Here is a 25,010-nt window from a genome sequence, read left to right as displayed (position 1 = left end):
TAGTACTGTTGGCAAGATAACCCTCCTCACAAATCCTAATCTATAATCCTACCGCTCCAATCAAGAGATTCTCTATGCTAGTATAATCAGCTGTCTAACTCTCCCCCAGATCCTCTTAATCCAAAATCTGGCTGCTTTTGATCCAGATATTCTGTCTGGTAGTACCGTTGGCAAGATAACCCTCCACACAGATCCAAATCCATAATTCTACCGCTTCCAATCAAGAGGTTCTCTCTGCTAATTTAATTGGCGTGATAACCCTCCTAAGGGATCATAATCTAGCTGTTTCTGATCCAGAGATTCTCTCTGATAGTACTGTTGGCAAAATAACCCTCCTTACAAATCATAATCCATAATCCTACCCCTTCCAATCAATCAAGAGATTCTCCATGCTAGTATAATCAGCTATCTAACTCTCCCCTGGGATCCTCCTGATCCATAATCTAGCTGCTTTCGGTCTGGAGATTCTCTCTGATAGTACTGTTAGCAAAATAACCCTCCACACAAATCCAAATCCATAATCCTACAGCTTCCAATCAAGAAATTCTCTATGCTAGTATTATCGGCTATCTAACTCTATCCCGGGATCCTCCTAATCCATAATCTGGATGCTTTCGATCCAAAGATTCTCTCTGGTAGTACCGTTGGCAAGCTAACCCTCCACACAGATCCTAATTCATACGCCTGCCGCTTCCAATTAAGAGGTAACTGTTAGCACCATCGTCTAACCCCTCTCTACACCAATCCTAATCCCCCTGCCTCCAATTACGTGCTCTCGGCTCTGGGTTTATCTGCTAGAATAATGCACTAGATAACCTCCACACTAGTCCGAATCCCTAATTCCACTACCCCGACCTCCAATTGAGAGGTGCTCTTGCCTTAAGTGCTAACACTTCAGCGGAAACCTCATTGTCAGTTTTCTCCTGTGCTCCCATCTGCTTCCCGTCTTGGAATCACTCTTACCCCGTATCTTGCATCACTATACCGTCAATGCATCACCTATGTCCGTAACTGGATTTACCCACAATAACTTGCTTCAATGAATTACACTTTGCTGTAAAATGTGTGTGATTCCCCATCACAGGACTCCTAAACACCTATTACAATGTCACTTTCTTAGGTACCATATGTATTGATGCGCTTCTCATCTGTAGATGCCCAGTACATATGCTTTGGATAATTTCTATTTCTGTTAAGATGTGATATGTCAAGATTCTCATGCCCTGTGACACTAATTGGGAGCTTGACCATCCTGTATGAAGCTGTCAGAATAAAACAAGAGATCACAATGCAGTAGCACTGGGGGTTTAATCATACCCAAGTGCTAAAAACAGGTGGATTTGGCCAACATAGCTCAGGAGGAATTTACCAGCAGGTCATTCCTGCCAGGTACTGTCTGTGCAAAACATTTTTATGGGTTAACACCACATGCAAAAACAATGCAAAAAAAGCATTCTGCTCCCTGTTATTTAGTGCATAGGTATTAGTCAGGGGATTGTTGCCCTAAGTGGGAAATGTATGCCTAGACGTGGGTCCCGTGCTCACTGCGCCACTGGATTCAAGCTAGCCTGGCTGATGAGGCTGATGCTCCGAAACCGGTCCCAGGATTCTTGTTCCTGGTCCAGGGAGGACCTGGCTTGGCCATTCGGGCTGGACTGTTCCCATGAGGAACAGGGGCAAGACTGATTTGCATGTGGCTGGGTCCAAACTGGTGTGGTGAGCAAAAGAACAATGGATTAAACCCAGATCTTTGTGACTGGGAGTGAATGTTTGCATTGTTCAGCATTCCGTCCATCACTTGTTCCTTTTGCGGGTGTTAAAACACACCTCTTAACTGCTGCAAATGTTATTTGTGCTGTGGTGTTATATTATTATACTTGTTAACACTGCACAAGTCTAAGTGGCCAATAACTGTATTACTTAAGCCTTAACATTTCCTACATTTGCTATTTATACAATCTGAGCAGAGCACGTACAATGGCGCAAACCAGAAGTTGAACAGAACTGTTTGCTGCTTTGCATGGTGGTATTGCAGTAGGGTCTGTACCAAACTGCAATACTATGGGGCACATTAGGATGGCGGACGGAAGGACGACCGCCGGCCTGGAGTAGGCGGAAAAAGCCTTTTTCCGTCCGCCTGCCGCGGACACTCCGACCACCATATTAAGATGGGAAACACGGTCAAAACTCCGTACGCGGCGGAAGAGAACGCACCGCCGCGGAATCACACCCGACCCCGTGGCGGACGTAACCAATCCAGAGACACCGCCGTACGGAATGACGTCTCCGACCGTGTCCCAAATCACGATGGCGGAAAACACACATAAAACCGCTGCGGAAAAACAACCTGCCTGAACACGGCGGATTCCCCACGGCCAACAAACCACACATTGCGAAGATACCCACCACAAGCAGCTCGCCCACATGGACCCAGCGTTACACGCTTTTCCGATACTCTTTGCGATCCTCCACCAGCAAGTCATGGACCATCATCGACGACGACGCAGGTACGCTACACACCATTTACTGTCGGAAGGGGAGTATCTGGCAGGGCTGTGACGTTGGGAGGGGGAGTGTCATGTCACAGGAAATACATTGACGAACGCACCAAAATATACACAATTGAAGTACACAACCAGGAATGACAGCGACTAACCACTAAACATGATTTAATAGCTTTATTCAACATAATAGGTGCATAATATCAGAATATCCAAGAGCATTGGCATTGGGTACAACAGATCATGTACATCACTGGCAGCACATGAGAGGGGCTAAGTGCATCAACAGTCCATTGCACTGAACAGGTCCATCAGAGGCAGCACATGAGAGGGGCTAAGTGCATCAACAGTCCATTGCACTGAACAGGTCCATCGGAGGCAGCACATGAGAGGGGCTAAGTGCATCAACAGTCCATTGCACTGAACAGGTCCATCAGTGGCAGCAAATGAGAGGGGCAATGTGCATCAACAGTCCTTGGCAAGGCACAGGTACATCATTGGCAGCACGTGAGAGGGCAGAATGCAGTATCAGAACAGCAACAGGGCATTGTGGATAACAGAGCAGGTCCATCATTGGCAGCACGTGAGAGGGCAGAATGCAGTATCAGAACAGCAACAGGGCATTGTGGACAACAGAGCAGGTACATCATTGGCAGCACGTGAGAGGGCACAATGCAGTATCAGAACAGCAACAGGGCATTGTGGACAACACAGCAGGAACATCATTGGCAGCACGTGATAGGGCACATTGCAGTATCAGAACAGCAACAGGGCATTGTGGACAACAGAACAGGTACATCATTGGCAGCACGTGAGAGGGCAGAATGCAGTATCAGAACAGCAACAGGGCATTGTGGACAACAAAGCAGGTACATCATTGGCAGCACGTGAGAGGGCAGAATGCAGTATCAGAACAGCAACAGGGCATTGTGGACAACACAGCAGGTACATCATTGGCAGCACGTGAGAGGGCAGAATGCAGTATCAGAACAGCAACAGGGCATTGTGGACAACAAAGCAGGTACATCATTGGCAGCACGTGAGAGGGCAGAATGCAGTATCAGAACAGCAACAGGGCATTGTGGACAACAGAGCAGGTACATCATTGGCAGCACGTGAGAGGGCAGAATGCAGTATCAGAACAGCAACAGGGCATTGTGGACAACAAAGCAGGTACATCATTGGCAGCACGTGAGAGGGCAGAATGCAGTATCAGAACAGCAACAGGGCATTGTGGACAACAAAGCAGGTACATCATTGGCAGCACGTGAGAGGGCAGAATGCAGTATCAGAACAGCAACAGGGCATTGTGGACAACAGAGCAGGTACATCATTGGCAGCACGTGAGAGGGCAGAATGCAGTATCAGAACAGCAACAGGGCATTGTGGACAACAGAGCAGGTACATCATTGGCAGCACGTGACAGGGCAGAATGCAGTATCAGAACAGCAACAGGGCATTGTGGACAACAAAGCAGGTACATCATTGGCAGCACGTGAGAGGGCAGAATGCAGTATCAGAACAGCAACAGGGCATTGTGGACAACAAAGCAGGTACATCATTGGCAGCACGTGAGAGGGCAGAATGCAGTATCAGAACAGCAACAGGGCATTGTGGACAACACAGCAGGTACATCACTAGCAACACAAGTATGTGTTTCAAGCCACCCGTCCCAAGGACAACAGCAGTGCAGGGCTGGTTACAATGGACAATGGACACACCATGTGAAAAGACATGTGAGTGAAGTGAACAGGACCTCACATCACAGAATCAGGTGGACTGCGTGAACTACCTGCCTCGGACACACTGCCAGCACCAGTAACAGGAGTGTGAGACACAGCCACAGCCCGAGTGACTGACACATGAGCCACAGACCCAGACACACTGCCAGCACCAGAAATAGGAGTGTGAGACACAGCCACAGCTCGAGTGACTGACACATGAGCCACAGACCCAGACACACTGCCAGCACCAGAAATAGGAGTGTGAGACACAGCCACAGCCCGAGTGACACACACATGGGCCACAGACCCAGACACACTGCCAGCACCAGAAACAGGAGTGTGAGACACAGCCACAGCCCGAGTGACAGACACATGGGCCACAGACCCAGACACACTGCCAGCACCAGAAACAGGAATGTGAGACACAGCCACAGCTCTAGTGACTGACACATGAGCCACAGACCCAGACACACTGCCAGCACCAGAAACAGGAGAGGGCACAACTGAGACAGTGCTACTACATGATGCATGACAGTAAACAACAGACACAGTGCCACTATCTGACACATGAGAGTCAACTGCACCTGCACCACTGGTACCACTGAAATGATGAGCCACAGGGCTGAATGGGCCAGGAGGCAGGGTGGCTCTGGGAGCTGGGGATAGCTGTACTGGAGCGACATCGGGTTGTTCATGTGTCAATGGTGTGTGTCTACGTTTCTTAGGGATATGTGAGTGCACCCTGGACATGACTGGACTGGTAAGTGGTGTGGCCTCATCTGAAACATCACCCAGCGAAGGTGGATCATCTGCTGGTGGGGGTCTGCTCTCTGGGGCGTGCTCGACCCTGCTTGTTGTTTGCTGTGTGCCTGGCTTCTGGCCTCTGCATCATGTGTAATGGGGGATGCAACAACAGGGTACTCCTTCCTCTGCTTCTGACGGCCCTGGATGGGAGTGGAGGTGTGGGGGGACTCCACCGCGGACACATCTTGACTACGTTCCCTCAACAACATCAGCCGCAGTGCAGCCAGGGGTGATGTATGCCTGTCCTTGATGGAGCTAGTGTCTATGGGAGAAGCCCTGTCCCTTGGATGTGCCTTGGCCGTAGGAGGTGTCCTGTCCCTGGAAGTTCCCTGTTCCCTGGGCGGTGCCCTGTCCCTGGGTGTAGACCTTTCCCTTGTACTGTATCTGTCTCTAGAAGCAACCTTGTCCCTGGGAGTGTCTCTTTTCTTGGAAGTTGCCCCTTCCCTTGTAGTGTCCTTGTCCTTGGGAGTGTCCCTGCTCTTGGGAGTTGCCCCTTCCCTTGTAGTGTCCTTGTCCTTGGGAGTGTCCCTGCTCTTGCCCCTTCCCTTGTAGTGTCCTTGTCCTTGGGAGTGTCCCTGCTCTTGGGAGTTGCCCCTTCCTTTGTAGTGTCCTTGTTCTTGGGAGTGTCCCTGCTCTTGGGAGTTGCCCCTTCCTTTGTAGTGTCCTTGTCCCTGGGAGTGTCTCTTCTCTTGGGAGTTGCCCCTACCTTTGTAGTGTCCTTGTCCTTGGGAGTGTCCCTGCTCTTTTGAGGTGGCCTTGCCTTTGTAGTGTCCTTGTCCCTGGGAGTGTCCCTGCTCTTAGGAGTTGAACCTTCCTTTGTGGTGTCCTTGGTAGTGTCCCTGGACTTGGGAGTTGCCCTTCTCTTGGGACTACCTTCTGTTGGGTATGCCTGGGTAGCATGTGAAGCCATTTCCACCCACACCCCTTGAGGATCCTGTGTGTCAACTCCAGTGTAGCTCACGTCATCTTTGGTGCCAGATTTACCAGTCCTAGGGGATGGGGTCTGTGCTCTCCGTGCCCTGCCCTGCTGCCTGTTGCTGCTCCTAGTGCAATAACCTGTAAAAGAGTCCTGCTCTGAGAAGTCACTCCCCCCTGAGACATCAAGTGGTGTGGATGGGGGAACAGAAGTAGCACCCTGTCTTTGCGACTGAACAATGGCAGAAGACACAGTGTTTGCCAATGACTGAACTGATCTGTGTAGACCAGCAACATCGCCATGCATCCCCTCCATGAATGCCACCACCTGCCCCAACTTCCTATCGTGGTCTTGGAATGCATTGATCATGTTGGTCTGCCCTACACACAGCTGTCGCAGCAGATCAACAGCCTCTGCACAAAGTGCACTTTGTGTCACAGGGGCAGGCTCCGTGGTGCCTGCACCGAAGGCAACTCTGCTCCCCCTCCTCTGGCGAGCACGAGCAGTACATGTTGCAGTGGGTGGCAGTGTGGTCCCTGTGTGCTGTGTCCCGACTGAAGGTGTTGATTGCCCACTCCCTGTCTGTGCCAACAGTGCGGACTCACCAACACTTTCTGAGGATGAGGGCGATGGTGTTTCCACATGTGAGTCCTCAGGGACGGTCCTGTCCCCCTCTCCGGCGCTGCCCTCTTCAGTGTCAGTCTGTGTGTGTGTGACCTCTGATCCTGAAGCATTGCCACCACTTATCTCCGTCGTCGGTGCGTAAGTGCCCTCTGCCGAAGCTGAAAAAGAGAGAAACGATGTGTGAGTAAGTGCCACACTCACGTGCTTAAGGACAACTGATCTAGGATTCCATTACATACATAGTACATGTAGCACACATCCTGCACACGTCCCACCCCTACCAGTCATCCTCACATCAAAGAACCGGTGTTGGCTGTCAAACATGTACATCACCCGAACATGGCAAGTGCCTGTAGATCTGCACACATGTCATGCCATGGGACCACAGACCTCAACGGCATGTCCTGCAACCCTCAACTACTAAGCAAGTGGGCTGTCCACCTGGCGGACATGGATGCCAACGCTTACTCCGCTAATGGCACCAGCATGGTATTCCAGCTAAACATACGCACCACGGAAGCCACTACTGTGTCTGGGCACCAATACATGCTTTGCTGGCCCAAGTCACAAACACATACATTCTGCTTACCGCTAGTTTGCTGTGGATCCCCACTCAGCCGGGCGGACAGGTCAGGATGCGTCACAGCAATGATACGGTGCATAAGAGGGGTCATGGTGCGGCGGGCCAGACGTGTAGATCTTGGAATCATCCCCAGTGTCATCTCCGCCACATTCTTGCTAAGCCTGGAAATGTCGTCCCAGCGCTTGTGGCAGTGTGTGTGTCGTCTATTGCACCCCCCCACCCCCCACTGCCCGTACATCACATGCTATGGTCCTCCACACGGCCTTGCGAAGGTGCAGCTTTACCTACCATGATGGGAGACAAGAGGGTAACGTAAGTGGACCGTATGACATGCACAAACATCGTAGTAACACTTTTCTACATGCAGCCATGCTCAGCAATACACATGTGAAGGTCCCACAGCACACCGCCAGGCTTGCAGAAGACAGGAGCCACTGAACACCTCATGGCCAACAACATGTACACCACTGTACTTACCACCTGTCCGGGTGCACCGTAGAGCCGTTGGTAGTTGCTGAGCACACCGTCCACAAGGACATCCAGCTCCGCGGCGGTGAAGGGACGAGACCGGGTCTCTCGCACTCCCTGCATGGCAAGGTCCTGGACTGTGGCACAGCAGCAGCAGCCGTTGGTCAGCTCAGGAGCAGCAGGTCGAGGTGATGGTCACAGGCAGCAGCCGTTGGTCAGCTCAGCAGCAGCAGGTCGAGGTGATGGTCACAGGCAGCAGCCGTTGGTCAGCTCAGCAGCAGCAGGTCGAGGTGATGGTCACAGGCAGCACTGGATCAAAGCAGTGAATGTGTGCTTGTGAAAGTCACACATATATAGGGTCCAGCGCCCATGTCAAAGGCACACGTCGCCAGCTATTGGTTCCCCCTGGATGCCTCATACGAAAAGGGCCAATGACAGGCCCTGGTGTGGTGGTGCACTGTTTCCGCCATTGTCGATGGCGCATACGCGCCCCGCGGTACCTCTTCCCATTGGCTGCCTGTGCACGTGCCGTCACGGACACACATCGGCAACCGCAAGTGCGCACTTCCGCGACGGTTGGATGTTTTGCAACAATGTTCAATCAGTGGCACCACCATGGCGGGGCACGCCTTCCGTGGGGGTGGTGCAGGCGAACACATTCATGTGATTATGGAAATCAAAATGGCAGTTCATGACCCCCCTTACAGTCACATTGCATCATCCACCATAGACCGACCCTCCCAGCGCGGTCACCCACCGCCGTCCCAGCCCGGTCACCCACCGCCCGGCCAGGCCGGTCACCCACCGCCATCCCAGGCCGGTCACCCACCGCCGTCCCAGGCCGGTCACCCACCGCCGTCCCAGGCCAGTCACCCACCGCCGGGCCAGGCCAGTCACCCACCGCCGTCCCAGGCCGGTCACCCACCGCCGGGTCAGGCCAGTCAACACCACACCCGGTGGTGGGTGACGGGCCTGGCCCGGCGGTGGGTGACGGGCCTGGGATGGCGGTGGGTGACGGGCCTGGGACGGCGGTGGGTGACCGTGCTGGGAGGGTCGGTCTACGGTGGATGATGCAATGTGACTGTAAGGGGGGTCATGAACTGCCATTTTGATTTCCATAATCACATGAATGTGTTGGTCTGCACCACCCCCACGGAAGGCGTGCCCCGCCATGGTGGCGCCACTGATTGAACATTGTTGCAAAACATCCAACCGTCACGGAAGTGCGCACTTGCGGTTGCCGATGTGTGTCCGTGACGGCACGTGCACAGGCAGCCAATGGGAAGAGGTACCGCGGGGCGCATATGCACCATCGACAATGGCGGAAGCCGTGCACCGCCATGTCGACGCCACTGATTGAATATTTACAAATGCAGCACCGTCGTGGTAGTACGCACATGCGTTATGAGGGGTGTGAACGTGATGGCAAAACAGCATACGTCATGCACTATATCATGTGTGTTCACACTATGGCCATTGATGTGCACCAAATTTGCTACACATGTGCATGTCTACGTGTCGACCTCTTGTATTACCGTACACACGTTTCAACTCATACACATCTACACACTACATCAAGGCTGTCTGGCCACATTCAGGATCTGTTATGCGTGTGTGGTTTGTGCGTGCAAGTAACAATGGTGGGGGTACACATGTATTCAGTGTATGTGTATGTGTGTTGCCTCTTGTGTAACCGTGCATGTAATGTGAGGATGCTCACCATTGTAGGAGTGGTAATTGGTGCATGATGATATGGAGTGTGTGTAGCAATATTGTATTGTGTGTGCACCTGCATGTGTGTCTGTGATGACGCTTGTCCACTTTAGGGTCATTAGGCATGTCTTGTTGGCAGTTCTCTTGACGTGTGAGTACGTTACATTGTACATGTTGGCACACATCATGTTGTTAGTGGCTGCACATTGTTTGCATGCTACTCTGTATTGTAGGTAAATGCAGACATGTCACACATATGATATTTGTCGTCGACTTTTCTCATTTGGATTGTGTTGGCCTAAATGTGATAGAGTTGCACTGCTATTCGTTGTTGGTTAATTGACATCTACTACATCTACTCCCACACAGGAGGGCTCCTAATGTGCATCGCCCATACACTGTGCTGGAGGACATGGTTGACGAGGAGGTGATCAGGAAATTCCGGCTTGATCGACGTAGATTGCTGGAGCTTGTAGACCAATTGTCTCCTCATCTGCAGCCACGAAGGACATATCCTGGTTCCATTACACCCACAGCAAAGGTGATGGCGGCACTTCACTTCTTTGCAACTGGCACCTTCCAGTACACAGTTGGGCATGCCGGGGGGATGTCACAGTCCATGTTCAGCATGGTACTGCGGGATGTTCTCAGGGCCATGATGATTTACAAGGATGATTACATCCATTTTCCACGGGCGGCAGAGTTGGCAGCAGTCAAAGCAGACTTCTATACACTGGGCCAGATACCACACGTAGTGGGTTCCATTGATGGCACCCATATTGGTCTCATTCCACCCCAGGCACGTGAGCCTGTTTATCGCAATCGGAAACACTTCCATTCGCTGAACGTGCAGGTGGTGTGCCTGGCCGACAACATCATATCACATGTGTGTGCAAGATTTCCAGGCTCCGCACATGACTCACACATCATGCGGAGCAGCATTGTCCCCCAACTGATGGCAAATCTGCGACCAGAACGTGCGTGGCTTGTTGGTGAGTATGCTGTGGGGACAGTTGTGTATTCTGTTTGGCATGGGGTATCTACCAATCCTGGTAGTGATATCTGTGTCTTTCATCCCCCCACATAGGCGATTCAGCGTACCCAAACAGGCCGTGGCTGCTGAGTCCCATACGTAATCCAACTACAGCTGGTGAAATGCGATACAATGATGCCCATGGAAGGACACGTAGAGTGGTGGAACGTACTTTTGGACTGCTAAAGTCTAGGTTTCGTTGCCTGGATAAAACCGGAGGTGCCCTGCCTTACTCACCAGGCAAAGTATGCAGGATCGTGATTGCCTGCTGCATGCTCCACAACCTGGCCGTGCGCAATGATATTGAACTGATCTTGGACCCTGAAGACCAACAAGTCCCTCGGCCTCCCATCCCACCCATGTCGACTGATGAGGATAGTGGTGAAGAAGAAGGTGTGGACCAGAGGCGTCAGCTCATTGCTCGCTATTTTCCTTGAAGGTGAGTGACTACCTCTTGTGCAGGTTGACAATGCGTGATGTATGTTTGCTGGTGGTGTGTGGATGTGGTGTTTGGAACCTGGCTGTTCTGAGATGTTATGTTTGCATGTGTGTGTTGTATTCCATGATGTGTCTCCTCTCATCGACAGATTTGGTGGTGAGTGTGGTTTGTGGTATGTTGCAGTACAGTGTGTTGTGATAGGTGTGAATCAGTTTCCTGACGTGTGTTTCTTGTCTCTCATTTTCCCTAGGTCACTCCCACTGAGGCATAATTCTCACCGACATAGTTCCCTGCGCCTGCTGACATCTGATTCTGACACAATCATGTGATTAAAACATGGAGGCAACACATAATTGAGTGTGTAAGTGAAATTTATTTACAGGTTGTGAATGTATGCAGGTGGATATTTACAAGTAAGTGTTGGGTGGGGGAGTGTGAGTTGAAGGTCATGGTAGATGAAAAGACCGTGGTGACACCACATTGGGTGATGTCCAGCTAGTCCAGCAGACCGGTGCCAATACTTCTGGGACAGGATAGTTGGCGGGTGAATGGCAGGGTCAGGCACGGCTAATGTCATTTGCGGCCCCTCTTTGGGCGGGTGGATGCTGCATCCCCGCTGCCCTCACCTGCTTCCAGCCTCGGACGGCCCCTCCGTCTTGTAGCCGGAGCGGAGACAGCTGGGGGGGTAGGTTGGTCAGGGGCCACATCCGTGTCCATGGGCTCAGGTGGTGGTGGCGGTGGTGTTGGCGACCGTGGCGGCTGGGCACTTGGCTGAGGGGGGGGTGGTGTTGCGGGATAACCAGTCCCTCCACAGTGATGCTACCTGACCCATGATGTCCACTAGTTGCCCTATGCGCCTGTCAATGGACCGCAACTGATTTGTGTTCTCCACTGAGTCCTGGTGGGCATGGTCAGCCTGTGCCTGCCCCCGGTCATAGGAGGCCTGGACTCTGGCTAGGGCTTCCAGTGTTTCTGCAGCAGGATGGGGTGGGTGTCCTTCCACACCTCGCCGGTGTGAGGCACTCCTGTGGGTGTGATGTGGCCTCTGGTCTGTCCTTTGCCGTCCACTCACCCTGCTTATTTATTTATTTATTTTATTTATTGAAAGTTTTATATAGCGCGAACAAGACCCGTGGGTATCAGAGCGCTTCACATAGAAGTAGGATAAGTATTAACAAGATGGTAACCATTAAAACAACAAATAGATATGAGGTAGATAAGTATATGGCTATAGTTAGTGCTTATATAACTACATTCCACTCAAGTTAGTCGATTATAATACGAATTAACTATACAGCATAAAGGTTATGTCATTTGTCCTTTTCGTCGTACCTAAGAGGTAGCGGTTATATAGATTAGTATGTGCGATAACTGTGTGAGTTCATTTTGACATGAGGTAGCAATTGGTATACATTTTAGTTACAAAAGGAGAGTCTTCGGTTTCAAACCATCGTTTATCTTTCATCTCATTCACGTCAGTCCTTCCGTTTCTGATGAGGTAAGTATTTTGTTTGAGGATAGAATTCGATCCCATAGTGACCCATAACCTTGTCTATATAAGGTATTTACTCATTAAGAAGCTCTTCACTTCTCGCTTAAATGTTAAGGTATTAGGAATCTTCCTAATGCTTGGAGGGAGTGAGTTCCAGATTCTGGGGGCAGCTCCTGTGAACGCTCTGTCATACGTTTTTTTCTTTCTGAATATGGCTGGACGCAGCACCAATTCTTTGGCATTTCTAGCCGGTCTGCTGCCTCCTGATAACTCAATTTTCTTAAATAGGTATCCGGGAGTATTGTGGTGGAGTGCTCTATGGGTGATCCATGCTATCTTTAGTTGAATTCTGGCCTCATAGGGTAGCCAATTTAATGCTTTCAGGTGAGGAGATATGTGGTCAAACTTCCTTGATCCGGTGATGAGTCTCGCCGCAGCGTTGAGGCAAGCTTTTAGTGGTGCTGTGGATGTTTTTGGTAAACCTTCTAAGGTGGTGCAACCATATTCAATCCTAGAGATGACTAAAGATTGGATTGCCAGTTTCAGATCTGCTTCAGAGATGAATGGTTTCAATTTTCTTAGGTAATTCAGGTGGAAGCGGGCACTTTTTGCCATAGAATTAATGTGAGCTTTCATGTCAAGATTCTCGTCTAGAGTAATTCCGAGCGACTTTGCTGAGTTGACTAGAGTCGGGGAGCAGTTGAGCGCGGTCACCAACTTGGTCCATTCCTTTGTTTCCGTAACGCACCTTGGTGGAGAGATTAGTAAGAACTCTGTTTTTTGAGCATTTAGTGTCAGATGATTGGTGGTTAACCATTGCAGTGTCCTTTTTAAAGTTTCATTCATTAGCTCAATGTCTTCAAGGGAGGCGATCTTTATATATATTTGCGTGTCGTCCGCATACATATGATAAGACATCTGTGAATTTCTGAGAATTGTTGTAAGAGGTTCGACATACAAGTTAAACAGATCAGGGGATAATGTTGATCCTTGTGGGACTCCGATTGAGTTAGGGGATGATGGTGAAAATGATTGATTGACGAGGAATCGTTGAGTTCTGTTCCGTAGGAAAGATTCGAACCATTTCAGCACATTTCCAGACATTCCCATCCGGTCCTGTAGCCTGGCCAGTAAAGCTTCATGATTCACTGTGTCAAATGCCGATGATAGGTCCAGGAGAATTAGCAAGCATGCTTGATTTCGATCAAGAGCCTGTAGCGCGTCATCAACAATATGGAGGATCGCTGTTTCCGTGCTATGTCCTGCTCTGAATCCTGATTGGCATTCATCTAGTAGGGAGAACTTAGTGATGTGTTGGCTCAGTTGGCCCTGCATGCATTTCTCAATTAGTTTGGCCAATAGAGGGATGTTGGTCACTGGTCGAAAGTTATTCGGGTCTGTAGCATCTGCAGTCGGTTTTTTGATCAATGGAACAACTTGACCAGTTTTTAGGCAGTCTGGGAGGATCCCTTGTGATAATGATGCATTTATTATTTTGGTCCAGATTGGCACCACAATATGGTTGATTTCTCTTAAGCATTTCGCGGGTAGGGGATCTTGGTAATGGTTGTTGGGTTTGATTTTCGAGAGCGTTTTGGCGATCGTGTTCTGATCATATAATTCGAATGTGTCCCAGTTTGCCTTGTTTTTTGTTCTGTTACATACTGTAGTCGAGTTGGGGTCATTCGCAGTCAGTGGTTGGATGGGGAGGTTATTTGCTGCGCTTAAGAGCTCTGTTTCAAGCGCTTTGGCTTTTTTCGTGAAAAATGTAGAAAATTCATCGCTACTTAGAGATGTTTTTACGTTTTCATGAGCTGTTTTGGTAAGTTTGTTTGATTGTTGTTTCAGGATTTCAAAGAGTTTCCGTGGTCTGTTTTTGGCATTATCCAGTTCCGATCTTATGAATTCCTTTTTGGAGTTGATGATCTTTTTGTTATATTGGTTTCTAATTTTTCTGAGGGCTTTCAGCTCAGGGGATGATGGGTGTTGTCTCCATTTTCTTTCGGCCATTCTTAGTTTGCGCCTATCTTCGTTCAGTGATCCGTCAAACCATGGATTTTTCGTCTTCTCCGTTATTCTTTTTAGTTTTAATGGCAAGGTGTTGTTGACGATATTCCCGACTGAGGTTATATAATGCTCCGTCAGCTCATTTGCATTCTGTAAGTTGCTAGGTGGCTTTATGTCTCTCTCACAACTTTCTACTAATAAATCAATATTAGCCTCTCTTGTGTCTCGAATCCATTTTTTGAAATTGGCAGGTTGAACAGTCTTGCCCTTTTTCACTATGGGTATCCGGAATGTTATAGCATAGTGATCCGACCAGTCACATGGGGCTATTGAGAGGATTTATGCATTTTTGTTATCTGATATAATCCAGTCAAGTGTTGCTCCTTTAGAGTGTGTAGGTTGCGTGCATGCTTGGTTGAGATTTAGCTCAGGAAGGAAATCGTTAAGCGTGTTGACTAGTTTGTCGTTGCAGTCATCCCAATGTAAGTTAAAATCTCCTAAGAATATGTTATTGGCATTCGTGTTGGAGTTGGTCGTAATGATCTCCATTAACTGTTCTATGAACTTCGCGTTCTCTCCTGGTGGGTGGTAAAACGCAGGTAGATTGCATCTTTGATTCGTTGCTGATTTTATATTGAGACCTAAGTATTCGCAAGATTCTAGAGGGTCAGATTGAATTTGGTTGACCGCTATCTCTGATCGGTGAATGCAGGCAATTCCTCCTCCTGACTTTCTTGGTCTATCTAGTCTCACAATGTTATATTCAGGTGGTACTAAGAGATCCATGGTTGGAGATGATGATTCCGATAGCCACGTTTCTGTAAGTATTGCCAGGTCAATTTCCTTGTTGATGATGAGGTCTGCTATGTCTGATGCATGTTTGGTAGCCGATCTACAGTTGAGTAGGAGGCAAGTCAGTTGTTTCCCAGAGTTATTACTGTTCAGGGTTTCGTATTCGGAATTAAGCTGGACTTGTTGTAGGTTGTTATGGTTAAGTTTCCTATCCTTCTTTCTTGATGTTCTATTAGGATCGATCGGAACTGTTTTGATGTTCTCCTCTTCAGCATGATCTGGCGGTTCATAAGTTCGGAGTAAGGCAAGGGCTTCCGCCTTCGGCAAGGCCTTCGTTCTATTTGGTCGGTTGATCCTATTCGCTAGTGACATGTCTATCTCGTTGCTCTTTCTATATATGGAGTGTACAAGATCTTGAATATTCGTGATCTTAGAATGGGTGCTTGCTGTCATTTCCAATATTTCTTCCATCGCTTGTAAAGTATTAATTGTGACTTGAGTCATGTTGCAGACTAGTTTCTGAAGATCAATAATAGCCTTTTGGTTCCTGGTTGATCTCTTAGGGATGGTTAGCCTGTGTGTTCGGGGGTTGTATGTCGCTTTTCTCTGTTTTTGATCTTTTCTTAGTGCCTCAGTCATTTTCTTTATATCCTCTGTTTGGTCGTCCGTTCCGTACCTTCTTGAGATGTTGTGTGGGTTATCTGAGTTTTGTGAAGGTAGGAGTATTTGTGTGGGTGAGCTTCTACCTGGCTTTAGTATAGTATTATAGTTAGGTGGAGCACGGTTGGTATCTCCTATCTTATCTGTTTCTTGATTTACATTGAGTGATTCACTCGGCACCACTGTATGTTCTGCGTGGGAAGGCTCAGTGTTTGGAAGCGTTGTCGACTCTTCTCTTTGGAGCTGGTCTTGTTCTTTATTCTCATGACTCGTAGATCTCTCTATCCATTCTGTCTTATTTTTCGATATAGTCGCTCCTGTTTCAGTTTTCTCTCCGGTTTTAGTAGCTGGCTCCAGGCAGCCTCCCGTTCTATTGGCGTCTCTGATATCAATATTATCAGGAGTCAGTTCTGGTGGGGTCGGGCGTAGTTGGTGTCTTAAGCCCTCTAGTGATTCTTTTATAATAGGGAATATCTTGTCGAACTTCATAAGTTCGTTGTTCCCTGCCTGTATCAACACTATTCCAGTTTTATATATGGTGATGCATAATTCTGCTCTGCATCTTCTTGATGGTGAGGTCATTATTTTTGTGCCATGTGGGATGTTTTTCGTACCTTTTATGTTGAGCATTCTTGTGAAGGCACTGCGCCATTTACACGGCACATGCTTGGCTGGGATGTAGATGGGCCTGCGTCCTGCGATGGGTCAGGCAGGGTGGCACAGGCAGGAGTGGTGGTACAGGTGGTGGTGGAGGTGGTGGTGGTGGTGGCTGCACAGGTCACTATGGCAGGTGTCGGTGGGGTGACACAGGCCAAGGTTGTGGAGGCAGGGATGTCCTGTGAGCCAGATGGCCCTGGGAGTCGGCTTGGGCCCCCTTCGTCCTCCGCGCCGGAGCTGGCAGTGGGATCGTCCCCAGAGAGTCCGTGCTGTGAGTGTGGCGACTGTTGCAGGCGGTTGCTGGTTTCGCCAGTCAGGTTGCGATCACCTGAGGGACAAGATTTTAATGATCAATGCAGTGGACATGACATGTTTAATCTTTCAAACATTACATATCAAAGACCTCCCAAGACACCCCTCCCACCTCTCAAGACACCCCTCCCACCTCCCAACACACCCCTCCCACCTCCCAACACACCCCTCCCACCTCCCAACACACACCACACACCTCCCAACACACACCACCCACCTCCATCTCACCCCACCCACATACCAACACACACCACACACCTCCCAACACACACCACCACCCTCCCTGTGGACATGGGGGCCTGTTGGGATTCGTAGTGCTGCCCTCTCACACACCCCTCCCACCTCCCAACACACCCCACCCACCTCCCAACACATACCACCCACCTCCCAACACACCCCACCCACATCCCAACACACACCACACACCTCCCAACACACACCACCACCCTCCCTGTGGACATGGGGGCCTGTTGGGATTCGTAGTGCTGCTCTCTCACACACCCCTCCCACCTCCCAACACACCCCACCCACCTCCCAACACACACCACCCACCTCCCAACACACCCCACCCACATCCCAACACACACCACACACCTCCCAACACACACCACCACCCTCCCTGTGGACATGGGGGCCTGTTGGCATTCATAGTACTGCTCTCTCACACACCCCTCCCACCTCCCAACACACCCACCCACCTCCCAACACACCCCACCCACCTCCCAACACACACCACACACCTCCCAACACACCCCTCCCACCTCCCAACACACCCCTCCCACCTCCCAACACACCCCTCCCACCTCCCAACACACACCACACACCTCCCAACACACACCACCCACCTCCCAACTCACCCCACCCACATCCCAACACAAACCACACACCTCCCAACACACACCACCACCCTCCCTGTGGACATGGGGGCCTGTTGGGATTCGTAGTGCTGCTCTCTCACACACCCCTCCCACCTCCCAACACACCCCTCCCACCTCCCAACACACCCCACCCACCTCCCAAAACACACCACCCACCTCCCAACACACACCACACACCTCCCAACACACACCACACACCTCCCAACTCACCCCACCCACATCCAACACACACCACACACCTCCCAACACACACCACCACCCTCCCTGTGCACATGGGGGCCTGTTGGGATTCGTAGTGCTGCTCTCTCACACACCCCTCCCACCTCCCAACACACCCCACCCACCTCCCAACACACACCACCCACCTCCCCACACATCCCACCCACATCCCAACACACACCACCACCCTCCCTGTGGACATGGGGGCCTGTTGGTATTCGTAGTGCTGCTCTCTCACACACCCCTCCCACCTCCCAACACACCCCACCCACCTCCCAACACACACCACCCACCTCCCAACACACCCCACCCACCTCCCAACACACACCACCCACCTCCCAACACACCCCACCCACATCCCAACACACACCACACACCTCCCAACACACACCGCCACCCTCCCTGTGGACATGGGGGCCTGTTGGGATTCGTAGTGCTGCTCTCTCACACACCCCTCCCACCTCCCAACACACCCCACCCACCTCCCAACACACACCACCACCCTCCCTGGCAGTCGTTCACATTTTGGTGAATATGTGGACCACATGCATGGTTTGGGGCCTGGGGAATGTGTCCTCTCAGTTGTGTGAGGCAGAGCATGTCGGTGTGATAGTGGTGCTTGGTTTGTACTTACCAGCCTCTTCTCCCTCGTCGATTCCTTCAAGGCTCTCTGGGTGCAGTATGCCCAGCACCTTTTCCTCCCAATCGGCATAGGGTATGGGCTCCGGGGGGGTGCCGCCGCCAGTGTGGTGTGCCCGCAGGTGATTTTTTTGCACAGATGCCTTTGACCCTTGTTTTAAGGTCGTGCCACCGCCTCTGGATGTCGTGCTTTGTTCGTGGTACGGTCCCTGGCGCATTCACCCGACTGACTATCCTGTCCCACATGTGGTTTTTGGTTGCCACGGTGGTCTGCTGGACTAGTGTGCCGAATAGGTAGGGTTCGACACGGATGATTTCATCCACCAGGACCTTCAACTCTGTGTCAGTGAATTTTGGATTTTTCTTTGGTGCCATGGTGTGTGATGTGCCAGGTGTGGGTGGAGTTGGTTGGGATGTGCAGGTGTGTGGTGTGTAGGAATGGTGTGGTGGGTGTTTGTGTGGTGGGTGTGTTTGTGTGCAGGTTGTATGTGTAGTCTTTAGTGTCTGCTGTTCGTTGTGATGAGCCTCTTGCTTGAAGCTATGCTGTGGTGCAAAGGATTGTGGTAGTGGGTGGGAATCTTTTTATAGTCGGTGTCGTGGTAGTGTCCCAATGGTTGTTGGCAGTGTGGGTGTGTTGACTTGTGTGGATTTTAAAGTGCTTGGGGGGGTGTCATTGTGGCTTGTGATTGGTGTGGGTGTTTCAGGTGGGTGGGAGTCCTGTGTAGTGTGTTTTGTATTTACTTCCATCAGCCATTTGTAAATTGGTTTGACGGTAGGGATGGTGTTTGTGTTGTCCTTCCGCTGGGATGCTGGGTTTGTCGTTGCATTGTTTCCGCAGCGGTCGTGGATGGAGGTGAGTTCCCTGGGAATGGCGGCGTTATCCTAATCGCAGGCACGGAGCCTCCGCAGGTATTGCGGTGGCTGTGCCTGTTCCCGCGGTCATGTTCGTCCGCGGCGGACGGTTTTTCTTAGGTTTCGTCCGCTTGCGGCGGTCTCAGGTGTACTCCGTCCGCCGCGGACGGGGTTTGATGTACTCCGTCCGCCGCGGACGGAGTTTCATGACATTATTATCCTAATCGCAATGGCGGTTTATCCGCGGAGCGGTCGGGAGTATCTTGGCCGCGTCCTTGGCGGACGGAACCCATTTCCGTCCGCAATCCTAATCGACCCCTAAATTTGGTGGTGGGGTTTCTCCATTGGTGTATTCTACAGAGGGAGTTCTTACATTTACATACAGGCTTTACCTATAAAAACAATAGAATCCCCGCTTCCTCTCCCTGCATCCTATAGCACAAGATCTGTTGCAGAGCACATGACCGAAAATTTGTTCCTGGCGCAAAGCCCCACTTTGGCTCACAAATAGGACCTCATGGGGTCAATGTTTATTCTGATTTTATGCAGTAATTTGCACCAATATGCAGAGCCACTGGAATTATGCGATTGTGCGGCTGCAGCGATTTTCGCTTGGTTGTACATATGTCACATAATCCACCATCTGCTGCATAATCTACAGATTTTAACCAAAAAATAATTTTGTTTCTAGGTCAAACAGTTCAAACGTTACTAAAAGCACAGTGACCCGTGTTGCCGTGAAGTGGAAGGCCCTTTGCAAAGTCTGACTGGTCACATTTCTGAAGCTTATTGCTATATTTTGGTGTTAAACTGGTACTAATGAGATGCAACTATTGCCCAGACAGGGTTAACAAATTTTAAAATGACAAAATCATTTTGTAATACCATCACAAAATATGCCGCATAATTTGCCTCTTTTTGCTGCATAATTTACACAACCCTGCCACATAATTTGGTCCTCCCCTGCTGCATAATTCCAGTGGGCCTGCAATTCGTTCACCACAGCTGGGTTCCATGGGTCTACAGAGTTTCAAAGTCAGCTTTCAATCCTTTACGAAGTGTAAACCTTACAGAGTGTAAACTTTACAGAGTTTTTTAATGTGTTTTAGTGGCCCTTTGCATCAGTGGAAACCTGGACTGCTGCCCCCTAGTGCAGCGGGTAGACCACTACCACTCTACATCTGTGCCCCCCTGGAAGTCCGACAACCGGCAAGCATCCTCCCAGAAGCCTGCTCGCTGTTCCCAGCTCCACCAGCCCCTCTTCATGGCAAACAGCCTTGGGGTTACCTCACTTTCCTTCTCTTCCACTACCCTGAGTTTGAGGACCCCATAACCCGGTATCTCCCCTTCAGCATACCCATTCCTTGCCCACTTCCTATCTCTGATATCGCTGTTTCCGGTCACAGGTGATCTAACCCTTCGGTTAAACCAGCAAATGTGTCTTTCAGGTGTATTAAACTTTACCTTTGTGAATTTGGGTAAAGTCAGGAAACCTCGCCAACTGCGAGGACCATGTAGCGCACCAGGCAACATTTTAGAAGAGGAAAGTGGGAACTTACAACAATTTATATTTGTGAGAATATATGACTTTTATTTTTTTAAGTAAGGAAATTATTTGATTGCCATTAAATAACTACACATATGAACCAACTCAAAATTGTATGCTTAGAGAACACACCAGCTTAATTCACCCAATTGTGGAGAAGCGGATGTTACATATGGGGCAAGTATATATGTTTTCATACACCACTCATGTAAAGTCTCAGGACAACTGTACAAACGTTGTTCCACCACACAAAACACATCACATGTTCGATTCACTCTACAGAGATATGCTAAAAAGATTGTGAGGTAAATTCTTCACATGGGCCACCCACGGTGGGGATGTTTCAGTTCCAATATAGGTGGTTAGATTTACCTTTACTGACTGTCCCTAGAGGACAGCTGTACCCCAGAGCAAATATACGCCATATTCTGAATTTTGACCCTGAAAATTATTGGGAAGGTATCACTAAACAAAGTTCACATGACCCTCCTATTCTTAAAAGTTTACCTCTGACCTACACAATGAGATGTGTTTGGACCCTTCCTGAGGCAAGTGTAGCTTCCTCAGCTCTATATATTACACTTAATGTATAATTTCATGCTCAGATGATCAAGCTGTCTGTATTTCTTCCCAGTACACCTACAGAAGGAGAGAGTAATTGAAGGATTGTTGCATGTCTTCCCTAACCTGACATGAAAATATGCAAAGGTGACAGCTCCGAGTGCAGTGGCGCACCGAAACTTGAGGGGCCCCCCGCAAGGTATGTGGAGGGACCCCCTCCAGACACAATAAGAAGCTCTCGGGCCTGAGTACTCCGCTGAGGGGGGCCCCTGGAGCTTGGGGGCTCCCAGCACCGCGGGGGCTGCGGGGACCTGTGTTACGCCCCTGTCCGAGTGTGCGTGCTTATTGCTATATTATTGGGTTTTTATAGTGTGCTGATCACCCTTGAGGGTATCCTGGCGGTCTGTATCAGGTGTGTGAGGCCAGCCCTGGGGGCTTACCCGAAGACCTAGGTCTTCAGCTTCTTGAGAAAGTCAAGAAAAGAGGAGGAGGCTATGATGGGTTGTGGGAGGTCCTTTAGGGGCCAGGTACAGGAAGGTGAGGCCCACCGGTCTGTTTTTGTGTATGCGTGGGGTCTGTGCTAGTGAGAGACCGGCCGAGCGTAGGTGGCTCGAAGCTTGGTAGAAGTAAATGCTGCTGTTCAGGTAGGCAGGACCATTTGTTGCATGAAAACGGCATTGTCATGCCGGAGGTGCTCCAGGACAGGCTCTTGGATTTGGAGAAGTTCTAGCTGTAGTCTACAGGTCTAGGTGATCCTAAATCAGTCTTCATCGAGTTTTTACCCATCGTATACATTTTGGACTGCAAGGTCGGAGTTGTAGTGTTATGGATATCATTAATTTCAGAATGGTTGAATTTGGTGTTTAAATAGTTATTGTTTGGAGAATTACCCTACTGGTGGGTGCGTGAGAATGCCGCATTGACTAAATATGGCTTCACACTCCACCAGTTTCCTTACGCAAGTGACCAGACAGCCCCTGTGGACATTGCATGATCACAGGAGCAGCCCTGTGGCCCCTTCTCATTGCGTCATCAAAATGGGTTTCACAGCTCTCGCATAGCCGCCTGGTGAGATTACTTCCATGTACTGTGTACTGCATCCCAATGTTAGCTGTGGGAGTCTCTCATATCTTCATCTTGGCTCATTTACCAAATCAGGTCCTGGCTGGGATTGTGACTGGTGGTGTTCTAGTGGGAGCCAGCCTTTTTCAACGAAACTATTACCACACATGCCATTATATCGCATATCGCATGTCGTTGCAATGCAAAGGGTATGCAGCAATGGGTAGAAGGTGTTAGATTTAACTCCAACACCTTCCCTACTGTTGCACACACTGGAGTTGGAATAGAAAATTAATCTATTCCAACTTCCAGCTCTCCCCCGTGACAGAAAGTCGGAGTAAATGTTTGCGTTGCAACGGCATGCGATGTAATGGCATGAGTTGTAACGTCACGTATTCGTTCTAGGACATGTATTGAGCAAAAACGTCCCAGATGAAAAGGAGTTTCAATTTTAAGTGATTACCTCTCTTGTCCTGCTTCTGGGGGCCACCCTTTTGTACTGGAGTATGATTGGCTTAGGAATAGACCCCTCCTGGTCCATACAGATTGCAAGTAAGTGGTGTTCAGATCTCAAGTGGGTTCGCGTGGATACCCGGCCCTTCGCCTCTGTGACCCACAGGGCTGGGAATGCCTTAGGGCTGGGGCTCACTGTGCATTCACCCCTCTCCATCAATATAATCCAGCAGACCTTTAAAGGCAGAGAGTCTTTGTGGTGTGGTGGTGGCTTTAGGCTTACTTCATGCCATAGACGCCATCCCTCTACCCACAGGGTTCAGCCCGCTTTTCTACAGTCTAAACTTCTTGAGAAAAGCCATCTGCCCTCTCATCCTAATGATAGTTGTCCCTGGTTTAGTGAAATCCATCAGCCAACGAGAAACCACTTCAAAAACTAAATAGCTTCTTTTTTAGGACTTTAAATGGGATGAAAAAACGTGGGGTCTCTAAAAGGGCGTGGCCAATGTAATTAAAGGCGTGGCTTAAAAACACGCAAACTAAAAATCTGTGCTTAGCATAGTGTGCGGCCCGACTTGTATTTTGCTGTTTCTGTCATTGCATCCAGATATATGATACAACAACTAGCACCATACCTACAACAAGTTTTGACTATTGGCTTTGTCAATGGCTGTTAGTTGTATAAGATAAATAAGCAGCAACTATGGCTTGTGTATAATATTGAAAAAGCTTCCACTTAAAGCCCTGGTGACACCTCGACAATATTGCTGCTCCTGAGTTTCAAAAAGAGAAGGGCAATCCAGAGACAAAATGACTCTTTAAAGGATTTCCCTTCTCCTACAACGCTCCCTTGGCATGACGTCATGCCGTAACTTCTACACCAGTGAGAAGCGAGCAGCGTGAGCACGCGCACATCATGTGCCTGCTGTCACTGCAGTGTGAAAAAAACGGACCGCCTGTGCCAGGGCACAAAACAGAGCCCGATAGAGACCCATTTGGAGGTGCTCAGACCCGGTGAGACCCGGCCCACTTAAAGCCCTGCTTCTGCTCATGTAGTGTCACCGAGCGTAGAGGCATCTAATATTGGAAACCACTCTACCACCCTCGTGTCTCTACACGGAATGAACCTGCAAAAAAATTCGTAGCACAGCTTGAAAACATCATTTTCAGAATCCTTTGACATTTTTCTGATGGTTTAGCTCAAGGACAATGGGGCATATTACCAACAACTAGCGATAATTATCGCTATGTTGGTTTAGCGGCGATATTTTTATCGCCGAGCTGCGGCGATTTTTATCGCTTAGGAGCCTTGATATTATCAAGGTTTATCTCCTATGCGATAAAAATCGGCCGAAATGCATGAATATCGCTGTAAAGTCAGCGATATTCATGCATTACCGAGCTAATGCTCTTAGCCATGTTATCCACCTACCATTGGATAACATGGCTAAGAACTGCTCAGGGGCAGGTGTTAGCTTTTGGAGATATTCACGCTTAGCGCGAATATCTCCAAAAGTTGGTAATAGGAGATAGCGATGTTAGAGACTGTTTCCAGTCGCTAACATCATGGCACGCCCACTTTGCATGTCATTAGTGATAAATATCACTGACATGCAAAGTGGGGCCCAAGATGGTCGCTATCTCCTACTAGCTGTCGCTAACTGGTGTTAGCGACAGCTAGGTAATAGGGAGATAATTTTATCTCCGCTTTCTTGGCTTTTAAAGCCAATAAAGCGGAGATAAACCCCCTTGATAATATGCCCCAATGTCCCCCCGCAGTTCGCCACGTTCACCTCCTGCACAAAATCAATATCCTCCGCTGCCACACCTGAAGCAGCAACACCCCCCCCACACACACACTCACACACAGCAGCGGCATGTGGCCAATCACCTGCACAACCTCCACCATACAAGCCTCTTTGGGTAGATGTATGTTCTTATGCTTACAGACTGTGCAGGTTCTTTTATTGTGCTCAGTATTTGTACCTCTGGCTAACATCCTCCTACAAGAACGTGCAGAATCTGCAACTCTAGACCCAAGTATACCTTAAGACAAAAGACAAGGGCCGAGGTGC

The sequence above is a fragment of the Lissotriton helveticus genome, chromosome 6 (assembly GCF_964261635.1).
Source record: "Lissotriton helveticus chromosome 6, aLisHel1.1, whole genome shotgun sequence".
Classification (NCBI taxonomy): Eukaryota; Metazoa; Chordata; class Amphibia; order Caudata; family Salamandridae; genus Lissotriton; species Lissotriton helveticus.
The sequence above is the reverse complement of the archived record's forward strand: the minus strand, read 5'-3'. Positions refer to the sequence as shown.